General features: G+C 38.6%; 1 non-coding gene across 1 annotated transcript; it reads right to left on the bottom strand.

The window, feature by feature from the left end:
- Positions 1-15,948: 15,948 nt before the first annotated feature.
- Positions 15,949-16,020, bottom strand: TRNAQ-UUG (transfer RNA glutamine (anticodon UUG)). The gene has a single exon. It is a non-coding gene; the product is annotated as a tRNA-Gln (tRNA).
- Between the last annotated feature and the right edge of the window lie 748 nt (positions 16,021-16,768).

Here is a 16,768-nt window from a genome sequence, read left to right as displayed (position 1 = left end):
AATTAGAGTAATTTCCTACACTGGAATTTATTTAGAAACAACAACTAAACCACTATTGTGATTTAAAAGAAAAGATATCTCGATACTAATGAAAGAAACAAAGTAGAGAAGCTTATTAAGAATTTGGATTTAGACTTCTAGCTCTAAGCTTTCTCTCTACTGCGATCGTCTTCTGATCGGCAACATCTTCTTATATAAGAAAATTTCATGATGACTTCTCGATTTGGTGCAAGATTTCCATGGCAAATCTATATTTTGCATTTGCAGAGATGAGAATTCTGCAATTCTAAGTTTAGATTTCATCGATTTCATCATGGCGAATCGAGACTTGGTGCATTGTCACAACAGTAATGAATCATAGCTCGATCTTACACTTCTTTGTTGTATTTTTCTTGAATATTTATTTTTCTTTTTTCATGTTGTGCATAATAATTCTACTATAGTTATTCCTGCAAAAAAAAGTTAAGAATATGGAGGAAACATGATAATTTATATGTTTTTACATCTGGTAAAATGCACTTATCACGTCTCGGTTGTGTCCTTTTGGGTTTGTGCAATGTTATGTCATTAGCTTCGCCGTGGTTATGATGATTTTCTTTGGTTCTAGACATCAAATTGCGCATGGTTGTTGATTTTGAGCATAGCGACTTGAGGTGTTTCATGTAGACCAGTGTTTTGATAGGGTCACGCATGGCAGCAAAGTTATGTGGAGTTATGATCCTTCGGGTTAGATTTGTATATTCTGTTTCTATGATGTGTGACGGGTTCTCAGCATTGTGTGTGGTGGTACTGGTGAGCTTGCCAAACAGCTCTCTCATTTGAGTCATTTTTCATGATTTGAGTACGGTCGGATTGTTGTTTATTGGTGCGCGGATTGCACGAGTTGTGACTTTAGATTTTATTGATGTGTCATGTCACCAGAGTAATTGTGTGATTAGATGAGATCGTTGGGATCTAGAATGAATACAAACGGATTTGGTTTCAGCGTGTTGGAAGGATAATATCGATGTTCGGCTCAGAAATTTGCTATGGTCCTTGCCAAAGGAGAAGTGGCTTCACGAATGGTTGATTTGAGGAATTGTTATGATTTTCTACGTGTTTCATTTATCATTGGCAGTATACGGAAGTGTTGGAATGAGGCTTTATTTGATAAGAGGTTTATTATCGATATTCGGTTGTTCTGAGCAACTGCTGTGATAAGAAATTATCGCTACGAGAGTTTGAGCTAAGTGGTATATCATGTAATTACATATGAGGCTGCAGGTATGGTTTGTTATAGCTGGTTCAGACATATTCAAAGTATTGATGTGAGACTCTGATCTTGTAGATGATTTCAGAAGTGGAAATGTAGTTCTAAGGTTTATGGGCTAGGTTGTGTCACGCCTCCTTTTTGCGCGCCCGCCCCGAAGGGTTAGATGCGCGAGGGGAGTTTTTCCAATTTAAGTGACAATATTCGAAATGGGATTATTTATTTAATTCAGAGTCGCCACTTGGGAAAGGTTTGGCTTTTGGTGTCCCAAGTCACTGGTTTATCTTGAATCCCAAATCGAGGAAATTTTCGACTTTTCCAAATGAAGTCTGCGAACCAGAAATTCTAAGTAAGGAATTCTGTTGACCCGAGGGAAGGTGTTAGGCACCCTCGAATCCCGTGGTTCTAGCACGGTCGCTTAAATTGTTATAATGGCTAAATATCTGATTTAAATACATGTCGTGACTTATGTGCTTTATTAAGTTTAAAACCGCTTTTATTATTCTCATTTATTTTTATAGAATTGCAACGTCATGAAAATGCATCTCGAACCATGTCACAATCAATGCACCCGTAGTTGTTAACACAATTCGACTCCGTTGATATTTGGATTCGGGTCACATCAATGTGCACCCGAGTTTAAAAATGTAATTTAATTAAACCGCGTCTAAAGAGCCTAACACATTATTATTTTTGGGAAAGGCCATGAAATTTACTAAACGGCCTGTCCTGAATTCTAAATATTTATTATGTTTAGTTGTTGAGGGCCCAACAATTTATATTTTTATTTGGCGAGGCTCATCTCTATTTTAGAAAGGATATCCTAAAGCGTCTACATTTCTATTACATTTGTCTCTAATAAAATGAAAGAAAGAGGATTATGTGCTAATTACATGCTTGACCAGCTTCAGATCCTTACTTGATTATCTGATTTTATGAGGTGTGAGTTATTTTGTGCCTTATTTCATGGATGAGCATGTTGTTAAATTGTCAGGGGAAATTAATCTACAAGATTAATAGAACTGTTAAAAGCTTATGATAAATGTTCTTCAAATCCGAGTTTGAAACTCGCTTATTTAAACCAAATCAGTGGAATTAACTTATCGAAAACTATTACTAATAGAGTTTGAACAGGATCCTGTGAACTATCTACAAAGATTCAACAAAACTAAATATCATATCTGGCAAGCTTAAAGCATTCTTTCCTATACATGCAGAATATTAATTGAAAAGTTACATAATTATCTGTGTGTTAAAACACTCATACATTCCTCATTAGACAACTCATTAAGCAAACGAAATCACAATTTAGGACGGACTAAGCTACGATTAAGTACAAGGATACCTAACGTGTTTCTTTATTGAATTACAAACTAAACAAATTACACAGATCTTAATAACATTCGTAAAATAAAAACTGTAACTGTAGCAAACGAATGATTAAACTCCTGCATATCTTTGATTTCATGCTTTCATTATTACATCAGATGCAAAGTCTTAGTATGTACCTGGATGTTGGATACAACAGAAGAAGCAAGGGGTCAGTAGGACAATAGAAGCAACACCAAACAGCAGCAGTAACAGCAGGTACAAATAGGACAGCTCCCAGTGCAAGATACAGTTAGAACCGATAAGAAATGGCAGAAAGGCAGCAGGAGACAATGCAATAGGAAACAGAAATCCAGACAATCCAATTCCAAGGGAATCAACCAAGGCAAACCAAACCAACACACTTTAGCTGATACTTGAAAGAAAGGAAAACTGGCTGAATAGGCTGAGCAGGCTAAGAATTGAACAAAAGCAGGAAGAAAAACCAGTTTCTGATTTCTGTATCTTTATTCCTCTTACTATCTATTTCTTTTCAAAATCCAATGTCCAATTTCAGTCTTGAAATCTATTTTTGGCTATCCAAAAGAATTCTTTTCCAGTTTTCTGTTTTTCAGAACTCAACTCTCCTAAAAATGTTCCCTCTCAATTCACTCTGTTATTATCAATGTCTGTCTCTGTGTGTGTATTCTTGCTCTCTGCTCTTGGATCCCCCCTTTACTGATGGAAGTCCTTCCCTTTTATAAGCCTTAACATCAGCCCTTTAACAGCCTGTTAGACCAAAAGAACACCCCTCCCATGTGCTATCTTCTTTTCAGTTTCCACTTAGCTATTTAAGTATTAACCCCCTCATAACCCCCCCATCACATTCCCTGGCAGACTTACTCTTTTAAACGAGGTTTAATACTTCTTAAACTAAAGCAGGGTAATGGGCAGCAGAATATATCTGACAGCATATGCTGTCAAACTATTTTTAAATCAAAAAAGCCCTTTATGCAGGAACCAGGCTGTGCACAAATGCACCTGTGGTGCACAAATGCACATGTTGTGCACAAGTGCACATGCCCTCCAATTCAGAACTGTAACTAAACAAAACATTCCTTTTACATTTCTGATTCAAATTAACAACTATAAGTAAACAAACTCAGTTCCTAATTGATTCAAGCAAATGCTTAGCAGAAGTAAGTCGATTTGTTATTGTTTGGACAACTGAAACTAATTGACGACATATGTCAACTCGACTATACTAGTTATAACACATACAATCGAAACCAAAATCAGACATTTAACAGTATCGAACACATGATTCGAATTGTACTGACTAAGCAAAATTGTACTCGAGGAATCAGTTGGTCAGTTCAAATTTGAAATTCAGCTAATTGCACAACACATACATACATACACATTATCAGAACATGTAGAAAGCCTTTAATCAAACACATAGGTTCAGGAAAGGTGGACAGGATACATTTGGTAAAAAAAAAATTCAAAGACAACAAATTACACAAGACATTCGGCCAATACGAACAGACCTTTAAATCACACACTTACTGAATAACAAAGAGAAAACAAACTTACCTTAAAAACTTTGAAAACAGAAAAATCAACTCGTTTGAACAGACCCTTCTCAAGGTTGAACGAAATTTAATCGAAGTGTTTCTCAAATGAGAAACACTTCGATTAAAGTCTATTAGACCCTAATCTCTTGGTTCGAACAGGCACAGAACAGTGACGAGGAACCCTAAGGTTCCAAAAATTAGATCCGGGATTCATGCTTCCCTGGTCAGATTCGGACCAAACCAAGCATGGTTTGGTCACGAGGGGGGTCCGGGGACTGTCTGGTATGAATTTAGGGCAGATCGGTGTAGATCGAGTTTTGACTCGAATCTTCAAATGAAGATTCGAGAAGGTGGGATGGGATTCGAGCTGAACGGTTGGTGGATCCATGTTCAGGGTGTCAAGGTGGTCCTAGGGTGTTAAGGTGAAGTTCACCAGCGTTCATTCCGCCGGGTTTCTGGTGAAGGGAGATGGGGGCGGCTCTAGTGTTCCAGGGTTCTTGTGAAGATGATGAAAGGCAGGGGTATTTGGATAGGGGGTGGGGTATGAGGGGAAGCTTATATATGGAGTGGGTGAATGGATCTCAGCCGTTGAATGAGGCACGATGAAGGGCCAGGATCCTTCAGCTCGCGGGAAACGGTGTCGTTTCAGGTGCTGGGGTCAAAGTTGGTTCGGGTAACGGGTCGGGCAAATGGGGTTATGGGTGAGAGATCCGGACCATTGGATCAGCTTGGTTTGAATGGTTGGGATGGATTGGCATTGAAACGACGTAGTTTTGGTGTCAAACTACGTCGTTTTGGTGGAATGGGGGTGGGCTGTTCGGACTGGTGGCCTAGGCTGTTCATTTGGGCCTTCGATAAAAAAAATGGGAATTGGCCCAAATTCATTTGAAACAAGTTTTAAACTCTTTTTCTTTATTTCTAATTTTTTTTTAAAAAAACACACAACCTAATTAAATAAAACTAAACACCATTAATTAACACTTAACGTATTTATTACACGCATAAAAATGTTAAAAGTAGGTAAAATTAAACAAGGCAACAAATCAGGACAAAAATGCGTATTTTGTGATTTTCCATTTAACAACCGGATTACGGTTCAAATTACGCATGACACATACATTTTTTTGTATTTTGTTTTAATAAAAATAAAAATGGGCAAAAATCATAAATAAGTGATTGGCCGGTCGTCACACCCTCCCGAACTTAAACAAACGTTCATCCTCGAACGAGTCAAGAAACATACCTGAAGCCTCAAATAAGTGAGGATATCTACTCTACATCCCCTGCTCGGTCTCCTAGGTAGCCTCCTCCATGGGCCGACCTCTCCACTGCACTTTCACTGAATCTTTATCCTTCGACCTCAACTTTCGAACCTGACGACCCAAATTGGCTCCACATCATAGGTTAAATCATCATACAACTGAACCGTGCTGAAATCCAGAACATGAGACAGATCCTCAATATACTTTCGAAGCATAGAAACATGAAATACCGGATGCACACGCCCATAAGCAAGCTCATAAGCCACGCCCAATCCTCCGAAGCACCTCAAAAAGGCCCAATGAACCGCGGACTCAATTTTCCTTTCTTCCAAATCTCATAACACCATTCATGGGTGAAACCTTCAACAAAACCTTCTCGCCAACCATGTAGGACACATCCCGAATATTCCTATCAGCATAGCTCTTTTGCCTCGACTGTGTTGTACGAATCCTCTCCTGAATCACCTTCACATTTTCTAAGGCATCCTGCACCAAGTCTGTTCCCAATAGCCTAACCTCACCGGGCTCGAACCAACCAACTGGAGATCTACACCGCCTCCCATACAAAGCCTTATATGGAGCCATCTGAATACTCGATTAGTAGCTGTTGTTATAAGCAAACTCTGCAAGCGGTAAAAACTGATCCCATGACCCTTCGAAATCAATGACACAAGCACGTAACATGTCCTCCAATATCTGAATAGTGCGCTCGGACTGACCGTCCGTCTAAGGGTGAAAGGTTGTGCTCACCTCAACCTGAGTACCCAACTCTCGCTGCACAAACCTCCAAAACTACAATGTAAACTGAGTGCCCCTATCTGAAATGATGGAAACGGGGATACCATGCAAACGAACAATCTCCTGGATATAGATCCCTGCCAACCGCTCTGAAGAATAGGTAGTACACACCGGAATGAAGTGCATGGACTTGGTCAGCCGATCCATAATCACCCAAATAGCCTCGAACTTCTTCAAAGTACATGGAAGTCCAACTACAAAGTCCATAGTGATCCTTTCCCACTTCCACTCTAGAATATCTATCCATTGAAGCAAGCCACCCAGTCTCTGATACTTATATTTCACCTACTAACAATTGAGACACCGAGCTACAAATCCCACATTGTCTTTCTTCATTCTCCTCCACAAATAGTGTTGCCTCAAATCCTGATACATCTTCGCGGAACTCGGATGAATGGAATATCGCGAGCTATGGGCCTCCTCCAGAATCAACTCCTGAAACCCATCCATATTGGGCACACAAATCCAGCCCTGCATCCTCAACACCCCATCATTACCAATGGTCACATCTCTAGCATCATCATGTTGAACTCTGTCCTTAAGGACAAGCAAATGCGGATCATCATACTGGAGCTCTCTGATGTGATCATATAAGGAAGACCGAGAAACCACACGAGCCAATACCCGACTGGGCTCCGAAATATCTAACCTCACGAAGTGATTGGCCAAGGCCTGAACATCAACTACAAGAGGCCTCTCTCCAACTGGAATATATGCCAAACTCCCCATACTCATTGCCTTTCGGGTTAAGGCATCAGCCACCATATTGGCCTTTCCTAGATGGTACAATATAGTGATATCATAATCTTTAAGCAACTCCAACCACCTCCGCTGCCTCAAATTGAGATCCTTCTGTTTGAACAAGTGTTGGAGGCTTCGATGATCAGTAAACACCTCACAAGACACACCATACAAGTAATGCCTCCAAATATTCAACACATGAACTATGGCAACCAACTCTAAATCATGAACGGGGTAGTTCTTCTCATGGGGCTTCAACTGACGGGAAGCATAAGAAATAACTCTACCCTTCTGCATCAATACACAACCAATACCAACTCTCGAAGCATCACAATACACGGTATATGAACCTGAAGCTGATGGCAAAACTAACACTGGAGCTGTGGTCAAAGCTGTCTTGAGCTTCTGAAAGCTCTCCTTACACTCGTCCGACCATACAAATGAAGCACCCTTCTGAGTCAACTTGGTCAAGGGCGATGCGATAGATGAGAATCCCTAAACAAACCGGTGATAATAACCTGCCAAACAAAGAAAGTTGCGAATCTCTGTGGCTGAGGATGGTCTGGGCCAACTCTGAACCGCCTCTATCTTCTTCGGATCAACCTAAATATCCTCGCTGGAAACCACGTGCCCCAAGAAAGCCACTGAACTGAGCCAAAACTCACACTTGGAGAATTTTGCATGAAGTTTCTCCTTTCTCAATCTCTGCAACACAACTCTCAAATGCTCTGCGTGCTCCTCCTAATTACGCGAATATACCAGAATATCATCAATAAAAACTATGACAAACGAGTCAAGATAAGGATGGAACACACTCTTCATCAAATGCATGATCACTGCTGGGGCATTGGTTAGCCCAAAAGACATCACCAAGAACTCATAATGACCATATCGGGTCCTTAAAGTTGTCTTAAGAATATTCGAGTCCCTGATCTTCAACTGGTGATAACCTGAACGGGGATCAATCTTGGAGAACACTCTCTCTCCCTGAAGCTGGTCGAATAAATCATCAATGCGAGGCAAAGGACACTTGTTCTTAATTGTTACTTTGTTCAATTTCCTATAATCAATGCACATCCTCATAGGGCCATCCTTCTTCTTCACAAATAGAACCGATGCACCCCAAGGTGACACACTAGGCTAAATGAACCCATTATCAAGGAGTTCTTGAAGCTGTTCCTTTAACTCCTCCAACTCCGTTGGTGACATAAAATACGTCAGAATAGAAATGGGATGAGTGCCTAGCACTAGGTCAATGCTAAAATCAATATCCCTGTCTGGTGGCATACCCGACAGGTCTACAGGAAACACATCGAGAAAATCCCTCACGACTGAAATAGAATCAATATTGGGAGTCTCAGCACCGACATCCCTCACAAAGTCTAGATACAAAAGACAACTCTTCCCAACCATACGTTGGGCTTTCAAGAATGAGATCACTCTACTGGGAATATAATCAGTCACACCTCACCACTCGATCCTAGGCACACCCGGTATAGCCAGTGTGACTGTCTTAGCATGACAGTCCAGAATAGCACGATACGGAGATAGCCAATCCATGCCCAAAATAACATTGAAATCCACCATAGACAATAATAAAAGATCCACACGGGTCTTCGAATCCCCAATAGTCACCACACACGACTGGTACACACGGTTTACAAAAACAGTATCGCCCACCGGGGTAGATACATGAACAGGTGAAGCAAGAAACTCACGGGGCGTACCAAAATAACGAGCAAAGTATGATGACACATATGAAAAGGTTGAACCGGGATCAAATAATACAGAGGCGTATCTCTGGCAGACCAAAACAATATCTATAATAACAGCATATGAAGCAATAGCATCGAGTATACTTTACCAATAACAACTCAAGACATTCCGTAATTCTCATACACCTATGAAGCATAACATAACCTTTGTCAAATTTTTCCTCTACTCGAGCTATCCTCGGTCTCAATCTCTGTAAGCCATAACTAATTTACCAGTACGCCTCAAACCAGAACCAACATAGCACATAGCCGTGCAATTAACTAATTAATAGCAGACTTCCCCACTTGGCTCGAAGCCATAGATCAAAACACACTCAATAACTCATAACGCATATACTCTATTGCTGATATAATACCATAGTGACATTAATTTTAATCCTTCATAAGCTTGTGAAACACATACCATCTTGTAATTTAAATCTTCTGCAAATCTCGCATTCACTGTCGTAACAGTTAAGCCTACTCTCTTAAGTGACCCCCAAGTTTAAATTTCAACGCATATATTTCACTTGTAAATGAGATCTTCTAACAGATAACATAAGGATCACACAACTTCAGAACACTCCACAAGAGATAACCTACCTGTCTTGCCTCAAACTAACATTTATGTATACCTTCCACCGTCATAGACATTACGCAGTCGCTTGATCTTCTTGAGTCATAACTCATCCCGCAACATGAAATTTACTTCACTCCCAGCTAGGAAACATGAAAAGATTCTTCACACACCCATAACTCGAGGCTATACCTCAAATCAAGATGAAAATCAAGTACCTGATCTGCAAGACTCTACTAAACCTGCTCATGACTTGTGAGACCTATGTAACCTAGGCTTTGATACAAACTTGTCACGACCCTAAACCCGGACCCGATCATGATGGAGCCTCTTGTGAAGACGAGGCCAGGAGACACTTCCCATATCCAATTATTAACAGTTAAACCATAAGAAATAAATTTAAAGTATGATAAGATAATCCAAAGTTAACAGATAATAGCATACTTCGCGGAAAATAACCCAACACAACCCGATACCGGGGTGTCACTAGTCATGAGCATCTAAATAATCCGGAATACTCCAAATCAAACTACAGAGTTTAATATAGGAACTAAGAACATGAAGAAGTAAGATAGGGAAGAGCTCCGGGCTGTGAACGCCAACAATTACTTAGATACTCCTCGGATCCGCCTGAGCCGGAAATGATCAGCACTCGGGAGCGGGACCAGATACACCTGAATTTGCACACAGTATGCAGGATGGTCAATCTAACAAGAAAGAAAAATACAGAAGGGCAATGTTTAATAGCTAGAATAAAAAGGGACTTCTCGGTCTGTGGACGTGGCAGATGTACCTCGAAGTCTCTAGAGCAGTCGTCTCCCTCAAGGATGGTAAGCCTGAGTAGCGGTACCTGGATCTGCATATGAAAAATATGCACAGAAGGGGCATGAGTACACCACAGCGGTACTCAGTAAGTGTCAAGCCTAACCTCGGTTGAGTAGTGACGAGGAAGGTCAGGGCCCTACTGAGGTTAAATAAAATATAAAGATAAAAAATATAGAACAGAATAGTATAAATAAGTACGGCAGTAGAATAACACAGGATGTACAGGACTGCAACAGCTATATAGAAGCAAGGTAAACACGGAAAAGAAATACAGCTCAGTACCAATAATGACAATCGGGGATCTCCCAAGATACCGTCCTGTAGTCCCATATGTACATACCCAATGGATCTCCCGGGATCCCGTCCCATAGTCCAACTCATAGTGCGTGGGGATCTACCGAAATCCCATTCCGTAGTCCCAAATGTAAATACCCAGTACTGGGGGAATCTACCGGGTGCATTTCCATAGTTCCATATAACTGTGCAGGGGGATCTACCAGAATCCCACATCCATAGTCCCAAAATAAACAGACAAGGGGGAGCTACCAGAATCCCACATCCATAATCCCAAAATAAACATACAAGGGGGAGCTACCGAAATCCCACATCCGTAGTCCAGAAATAAATACACAACAACAATAGGAAGATATATAGAAATGACAAAATTTCATATTAAGGCAACAAGTGATTCTAGACTAGCATGTTGCACAGAATTCAGGTAAGGCGAGTTGAGCAAATAAGGCAATTAAGTCAATTAAGTCAATTAGACATGCTTTCCTAAGCTAACAACAGGCTTACTAGTGCAAGTAATAGGAACAAGAAAGGAAACATTCTAGTAATTACTTAAAGAAAAATTGAATTTCCAAAAATTAGCACAAGTATGTACTCGTCACCTCACGTACAAGACATTTTAATTACCAAATATAACAATCCTAAGGAGAAGGTCCCCCACACAAGGTTAGACAAGCCACTTACCTCGAACCTGCTCAAAATCAACCTGAAACCACGCTCTTGCCACCAGTACTCGACTCCAAATGGCCCAAATCTATTCAATTCAATTTCATAATGTAAATAACACTTCAAGTAACTGATTATATAATTTAAATTCTAAGCTAATACGTGAAATTATGTAAAATGACCAAAATGCCCCTCGGGCCCATATCTCGGAATCGGGTAAAATTTATAGTTTCAGAATCCTCACACTCTCACGAGTCTAACCATACCAAAATTATCTAAATACGATGTCAAATCCCCAATCAAAACTCAATTTCTTGGTCTAAGAACTTTTCCCCAATTTCCACCAAAATTTCGAAATTAAAGGATGGATTTAAGTGTAGATTCATGGAAATTAGTCTAAACCGAGTAGGAATCACTTACCCAAATTGCCCAGGTGAAAATCTCTTCAAAAATTGCAATCTCCCGAGCTCCCAAGTCCAAAATATGAATTATGGTCTAAACCCTCGATTTTGGGTTTTAAATTCTGCCCAGGTGTTTTGTTCATCGCGATCGCGAAAGGTGACCTGCGATCGCGAAGAGTAAAAATTGATGGCTCCTGAACTGGGCTACGCGAATGCAAGATGGGGCACGCGAATACGAAAAAGATAGGGCAGGCTTACGCGTTCGCGGACAAAACAATGCGGGCGCGAAGGGAAAAAAGGTCACTGTACCCCCGACTCCTAGTTCTACTATGCGAACGCGAAAAGAGGGATGCGGACGTGAAGGAGGAGAGGGAAAACTTCCATGATTGCAAGCCAAATGATGCGATCGCAAAGAACAATTTAATCACCCTCCGAAATTATACTATGTGAACACGGAGGGAAGGTCGTGAACACGATTAAGGAAACCAGATACCAGATTTTTCTGCAATTCTACAAGTTCCAAAATGACCCGTTGAGCATCGGAAACACACCCGAGGCCCCCGGGACCTACCTGACCTGCCAACCAATCCTAAAACATCATTCAAACTTGTTTCGATCTTCGGAACGCTCAAAACAACATCAAAACACCTATTTTTCATCGAATTCAAGCTTAAGAATTCCAAAAACTCTAGAAACACGCTTTCTATCAAAAAGTCTATCAAACCTCGTTCGAATGACCTAAAATTTTGCACACACATCCCAAATGACACATCGGAACTACTACAAGTCTCGGAATTCTATTCTGACCCTCGGATCAAAATTTCGCTATCGAACCGGAAACTTCAAAAATTCAACTTTCGGCATTTCAAGCCTAAATTAGCTACGGACCTCCAAAACAAAATCCGAACACGCCTCTAAGACCAAAATCACCTAACGGAACCATCAGATTTCCATTCTGACGCCGTCTTCACACTGTTCTGACTACGGTCAATTTTCCAACACTTAAGATCTCATTTAGGGAACTAAATATCCCAAAACTCCCCGAAACTCAGAACCGAACATCCCGGCAAATCAAAATAGCAAAAATAAATTCGGGGAAAGCAGTTAATAGGGGATCGGAGCGTAAATTCTTAAGACGACCGGCCGGATCGTCACAATTTTCTTCATTGTAAAGATATGAATTATTATTTTTTTCACAAGAAAAGAAAGTTATCTTTTGTTTTACTATTTTAAAAATTAAGTAGACAAAAATTTATACTCTTTATATGATATTAAGAAAATTATAAGTTGAGAAAATATATGTATTTTTACATAGATGTTTTAATGAAATAATGGTGTATGAATTTATTTTACATAGTAACACATGACTGTAATAGTACGGTGTATAAAGTGTATTAAAAATAAGTAAAATTTTAAGTAATTTAAAATAATTCTTAATTATGTGGGTAATTGGTTAATTACCGGGTAACAGGTCATTACCTAGTTAATTAATAGTTAAGGGATAAGATTAAACAACCCTTCCTTAACGTGACAGCTCCCCACATATTCTATTTGTGACTCTTAATAAAGAGTGATAAGTGGCAATATTAGAGATGTGAGGTGTGACATCATTTTATGCTTGGGCTCTAGGTTTGGTGTTTACCAAGATTTTTTTTAGTCTAGTTACAAACTTTTACATCAGATACATGAAAACTCTTTTAGAGAATCCTTAAATTGTGTTATACCGTATTTGTTATCAGAATGCTAGTGATTCCATTCTTGCTACTTGACACATGCTTTTTAAGTAGCCTAATATAATTTTCAAGTTACAACAAAAAGCTACAAGCCTCTATCAATTTTCACCTACACAAACCTCTTTAGAGAAATACTATGCCTACTTTAATAACCCCACCTTTTAGTTCAGTGCACTAGTCAACAAATGCTTGTGTCTTGTTTATCATTTACCTTAGGATTACCGAAGAAAAGAGAGGAGGAAAGAATGTTCTTCAAATTGCTTCTTTATGATTCTAAAAGGAAATTTCTTTATGGCATGTCCTCCGTTCCGTATAGAGTCTATTCTCATCTATAACAACAATAACAACAACATACCCAGTATAATCCCATATGAGATGATTTATATATCCGACTCTAACTAATTCGGGATTTAGGTGTAGATGCTTGATTGTTGTAGTCTCGGAATTGGAACATTAAGTTTAGGATGACAATCTTTATGGCATGGAAAGAGAGAATACTTGGTAAGGACAATGGCTTAACCAGTTTCTGTCTAAGATGTAAAAATATCAAGAAGCAATAAGCTTGTCTTAAGAGACAAATTGATAGCGTGTAATGGAACGAATGTCCTGAATATAGTGTGAGGACAAATGGAGTTAGACGTTGGAAAAGTATCACTGAATGAATTCTGCAGCAATGTCATTTTGGGGTGGGAAATAGTATTCATATAAGCTTTTGGAAGGACACATGGTTAAGAGGAACATCACTGAGAAAAGAATTCCCAAACTTGCATCTTATAGCATCATATCCAGACTCAAACATTGCACAAAAATAGATCAGGCAAACACATAGGACGTGAGTTTCAGGAGAAACATGCAAGAGGAATTGTCAAGAGAATCGGCTCAGGTATGTTAAGGCTATCCCTTCTTTTTTTGGTATGATCCAAGCAACGATACGTAAACGTAATGTTATTCCATAAATGACTCTATTCATAGAAGTATTAGATGTGCTTATGTTCTTGAATTCTCATTTATCTTATTATTACATCTTTCGTTCATATGTCTCAGAAAAAAATATAAGTTGAAAAAAGTTTATTTCACGATATTAATCAGAGGTATAATGGCTTTATGACGTTTCAAGACGCTTTATTAACGTACTTCTCATGTATTGCATTCATTTACATGTGCATTTACCCATGACTCAAACGGCGTTATATACACATATATTTGTATATGGGATATGAGAAAAGATTACGGTTTTATATACGCACCACCACCTGATCAGCTGGTATACGATGATGATTTTGCGCACAGTGGCTGAGATGATATGATGGGATGCCCTCAGAGGCTTTATGATGTTATGTACGTACAAACGTATGCTTTACATGATATTTATACGCATATGCATGATACTATAAATATTTCATGATTTATAGAGTTATCCAGACTTACTGTTATGTTTCGGTTCTGCCTTACATACTCGGTACATTATTCGTACTGACGTCCTTTTGTTGGGGACGCTGCATTCATGCCTACAAGTATAAATAATCAGTATGACGATCCCTCACACTAGACAAGATCGGCATTCAGCGAAGGATCGGTAAGACTCCACCTCATTCAGAGTGCAGTCGAGTCTATGAGTCATCATGTCAGAAGTTTGCTATAGACTTATGGGTAAGCCGATACCCTGTCTCATTTGATGTCAAATAATCTTAGAGGCTTTGTAGACAAAGGTTTATTTTGTGCAATATGTCAGAGGCCTTGACAACCCATATGTATTCATGTTTTAAGAACGATGGTTCATTAATATAATATTTGCCCAATTACAATTGTACATTACGAGTTGTGGCTATGTCGGTCCATGATAGTTATAAAAGGAATGAATGAGTTACAGAGTGGTTCGCTCGGGCCACTATGGTACCGGGTGTCAGCCACGCTTCCCCAAGTTTGGGGCGTGACACCACTACCATAAGCTTATTAGATAATTTTATCTACCAAAATTTAGATAGAACGAAATCACCTAACATTTTTTATTTTTTCTTCGAATTGAAAACATGGTATTATAATTTGAGGTGGCAAATTGACCATTTGGTCAATTGGATGGGTCAAAGTAACTCAAATCAATAAATGACTCTTGAACCAACCTGCCCAAAGTTAGCTTGGGCCAAAATTAAATGATCAAGATGTCCAAACAACGGGTCATAACCCGACCTCACATTTTTGACATGTTTTGAACCAATAGTTTGATGGATCGTTTTAGGTTCAACCCATCAGATCAAGTAAACAATTGGATCATAACTCACCCATTTAAACTTGAACAGATTACTAAAGTTAAGTTGATTTTATCAACTTTATCCATATTTTTCATTCACTTTATTAATCACTAGATTACCGACTTGCGTGCTAAAGGAACAAGCTGATAACTACAAAAAATGATGGGTTTAAGAGGAGACTTTTGAAAACGCGGAGGTTAGTTAAGAAAAGAGTATATATTTCTATTTTTATACAAATAATAAATGAGGTAAGAGTACGTAGATTATATAACAAAATATGCTTTGCTAATTATGTTGTGTATGTTATTTGAGGATTAATTATTTAATTAAATGATAGTAATTAAAAAAGTGAGAATAATCAAGATATACCGTGGGGAGATGAGTGATTGTCGCATCTTAATCATTTCACCGAGTATCAAATATTGAATATCATCATAATTATTGGATAATTTTATAATAACAACATATACCCAGTACAATCCTACATAATGGGGTTTGGGAAAAATAAAAATAAAAAAGGTCTTACCGGGATTTGAACCCAGGTCGCTGGATTCAAAGTCCAGAGTGCTAACCACTACACCATAGAACCATAGCTTGTTAGATAATTTTATCTACCAAAATTTAGACAAATCGAAATCACCTAGTATATTTTATTTTTTCTTTAAACTGAAAACATGGTATCCCATAGTTAGAGGTGGCAAATTGGCCATTTGGTATATTGGATGGGTCAAAATAACTCAAATCAATGTAAAAATTGCATGGGGCGCCATATTTGGTCGTCCCCATTTAACTTATACCCAATTTTCTAAAAGATTTAACTTGTACCCACTTTTTAAACAACTTCAGCCCCTTTTCTCCTCCTCATTCTCCTCCTTCGTTTTCTTCCTCTTCTTCTTCTTCTTCTTCTTCTTCTTCTTCTTCTTCTTCTTCTTCTTCTTCTTCTTCTTCTTTCTTCTGCTGTTGTTGGTGCTGCTATGAAATTTTAGTTAATGGGATGATTGTTATAAGTATGTTTATCAAATTATTTAAAAATAAATTATAAATAATAGTAGACAATAATTTGTGAATATTTCCACGTAATTATGTTCTTTTCACGTTTATTATTTCCAAAATTTATGATTTAGATACTGTTGGCAATCTGATTATTTTATAGTAGTAATACACTATGAAAGAATAATGTGATTATTTATCTAGTATGTAAGAAAGCTTTTTCAAAAACTTCAGCTTATATAGTACTGAAGTTTTTACAAATGAACTAAATAATTTCAGCATCTTCTGCTGAAGTTTTTGAAAAAGCTTATCCAGGTCAAAAAACTTCAGCTTTTTCTGTGTTAAAA

This window comes from Nicotiana tabacum, chromosome 21, assembly GCF_000715075.1.
Source record: "Nicotiana tabacum cultivar K326 chromosome 21, ASM71507v2, whole genome shotgun sequence".
In the NCBI taxonomy this organism is placed as follows: domain Eukaryota; kingdom Viridiplantae; phylum Streptophyta; class Magnoliopsida; order Solanales; family Solanaceae; genus Nicotiana; species Nicotiana tabacum.
Note: the sequence above shows the minus strand (reverse complement) of the source record. Positions and strands in the feature narration are given on the sequence as shown.